Genomic DNA, 2,884 nt, shown 5'->3' with positions numbered 1-2,884 from the left:
CGGACATGGAGGACTACAACCCTAACAGCAGGGTTTCCCAATATGGATCCATCTGGAGCCTGGTTAAACTACCAACCATCGCATCTCTGGTAGAGACTGTCTCTTCCCCTCCCAACAGCCATCAATTGCCAAAAGTTCCTTAGGTTGGGTTGGGATTTCTTACCCACCTCATCTTTTTTTTAAAGTATTTCATTTGTCATTTTTATTTTATGTGTCTGAGTGTATTGCTTGCATGTTGGTAGGTGCACCCATATCATACAATGCTGTGGTGGTCAGAAGAGGGCTTTGGATTTCCCTGGAACTGGAGTTAAGGACGGTTCATAGCTGCCATGTGGGTGCTGGGAATTGAACCCAGGTCCTCTGCAAGAGCAGTCAGTGCTCTTAACCACTGAGCCATCTTTCCAGCCCCCCACCTCATCTTTTAATGTGAATGAAATTCACATAGTTTGGGTACTGAAATTAGCTGATTAAATAACCAGGTAAGCAATGGCAAACTATTGGCGTTCTGTGAGACACTGTTGCTTGAAAGTCTTAACTCTATGCTAATTTCCTGATAACCTGTGTTCTTGTTATTTCCTAGTCCCAAGATTTCTGAGCCATGCTCACTTCTGATTGGGCACCTTTACAGAAAGGATGAGAGCTTAGCATTCTAAGCTGGTAGCCTAACTGCAGACATGCCACTGGGAAATAAGCAAGAGGCATTTCATTGAGGAGGGCATCCAAGATGGGCATTAGTGTAAGCACTGTGATAAAATGAGGGAACAAGACACTAAAGTCAGCACACAGGTGCCTGGAAGCACAGCTTGACTGCTGATGCTGTAGAGGAAACTGCACAGGTTTCAGGAGCTGGAAAAAAGCTTTCACTGAGAGCTTTCACAGAGGCTCCTACATACTTTGAGTAAGTTAAAGGTATCCTAAGGGGCTAACATCATCAGGTTAATTCCCAAGAATGTTTTTTGATCTGAAAGTAGGGTCACAGCCTATATGGCTTCACTTCATTGTCATGAATTTGTTCTATGTTGGCAAGAGTCATCCCTTCTCATGACACTCATCACAGAAAATTTCACTCCTTTTCAAAAAGAGGGTATGTTGGTTGGCTATAAATGATATCACTGGAAAGGCACTTTCAACTTTTTGATTCTGGTCAATCTCTTAAGAACCTTTTTTCAACATTAGCTGCTTGAAACACCCTATTAAGGATCTGACTAAGCTTCCATGGACAGTACCCAAGTACTAATCCAGAAAATCACTAAGACTCACACCTGTCCTCAGGGGACTTGTATTTGAAAAACCTTGCTGATAAATCAGGAAATAATGTTTTAAATTTCATTCTTTACAAGAGAATATCTCCTCAATCAAAACCTGATTGTGACAGACCTAGGGATCAAGGAAAGATAGGAATAAACCGATATGTTTATGATGTTTGTGATAAAGTGGGTTTTAAACAAAAGAACCTGTTTATATGATCACTAAAATTGTACTTTATTCAAGGAGTGAAAATTGTTACAGTTGTAACATAAAAATGTTACAGTATTGTTAGCAATTTCTTTCAAACTGACAACAACTACTGGTATAACTGATGAGACAGTTGTGCTCTTCCTTGTAAATGTCTGTGATGCAGGAAACATTGAGGTAGGATCATTCTCAGGCAACTCCTTGACAGCCACAGAACAGCCTCAGGAAAACACCTTGTTCTGTAGGGATTGTGACAGGCAGATTTAAGGATAAAGAATGCAGATCTTCTACAGCCATTACGGGCTTTGAAGAAAAGATGAAGGTGTTGCTATGGAAGAAGATTAGACAGTTTTCTCTATCTTCTCTTGGTCCTGATGACTCCTGAAGCCGTCACTTGCTCTTGGGTGGACACTTCTGTTGGCAAGGTGGAGGAGGTTGCACAGGAGGCCATTTCTGCTGCTATGACTGAGGGAGACATGGCTCAGGGCACTTTCAGGGAGGACAAGGCTCAGGGCACTTTGTGGGGGGGGCACACGGGAGGAGGCTGGCAGGGCTGCTTGCACTGCTGCTGTTGATAAGACATCTTGCTGGATTCTAATAATCTGTAAGACATTACATGATAGTGTTCACAGGATGTGATCCCCACAAAGGTCAAGTTTATTGAACATCAAATGTTACTTCTCTCCCCATGCATACACTGTAATCTCCAGCTCCAATTCTAAGACTTCCTAACTTCTCCCTTAATGTCAATCATTTCTTTTAGTAACTTTGGGAAATCTTGCTTCATTTCAAACCCCTTTCCTTAGAAAAACATCCCTGTTCCAAAAAACCAAGTAATATTTATTATACAAATAGCATCTTCAAGAGATTTGAGAACCCTGAGCAAGCTCACAAGCAATTCCTGACACTATTATGATTTGGCACACACATATCAGGAAATTGACCTGGGTGCAGAGCCGAGGAGAGTTCAGGAAGAATTCAATTGTCTAACATCTACTAAGACATGAGAATCTGAAAGTGACACCCAAGCTATGGAAAAAGGAAAAATACTCTGTTCTACCTTTTTCAAAGCAAACCTTCTCTATAATCATCTTGTGCCACATGGACGTCAACGATCTATCGCATAAAAGTAAAAACAAATTAACTCAGTCAATCATTGAACTTCAAACCCTAAATTTCTGACTATTAGCTAACTTTCATACCATTGTCACATTTGGACCCACCAAGTTTAGTCTCCCCAGTCTAAACTCAGTATACGAGAATAGCAAAAACTCAGACAATCTCAAGAAATCAGACTCACCAGATTCTCTAAAATAGACCAGGACCTGAGCATGGGTTGCAGTCATGCACTGAGGACCTCTTTATAGGACTGGCTGCCCCACCCAATGGGAATTATGGCTCCTTGATAGTGGGCAGGTCCAGTGATTTC

The 2,884-nt window shown here is 41.5% G+C and overlaps 1 pseudogene; it reads right to left on the bottom strand.

Annotated features, from left to right (window-relative positions):
- Window positions 1-1,845: 1,845 nt before the first annotated feature.
- On the bottom strand, window positions 1,846-2,038 carry LOC103752009 (annotated as a pseudogene).
- Between the last annotated feature and the right edge of the window lie 846 nt (window positions 2,039-2,884).

The sequence above is a fragment of the Nannospalax galili genome, unplaced genomic scaffold (genome assembly GCF_000622305.1).
Source record: "Nannospalax galili isolate Female #2095 unplaced genomic scaffold, S.galili_v1.0 scaffold591, whole genome shotgun sequence".
Taxonomy (NCBI): Eukaryota; Metazoa; Chordata; class Mammalia; order Rodentia; family Spalacidae; genus Nannospalax; species Nannospalax galili.
Note: the sequence above shows the minus strand (reverse complement) of the source record. Positions and strands in the feature narration are given on the sequence as shown.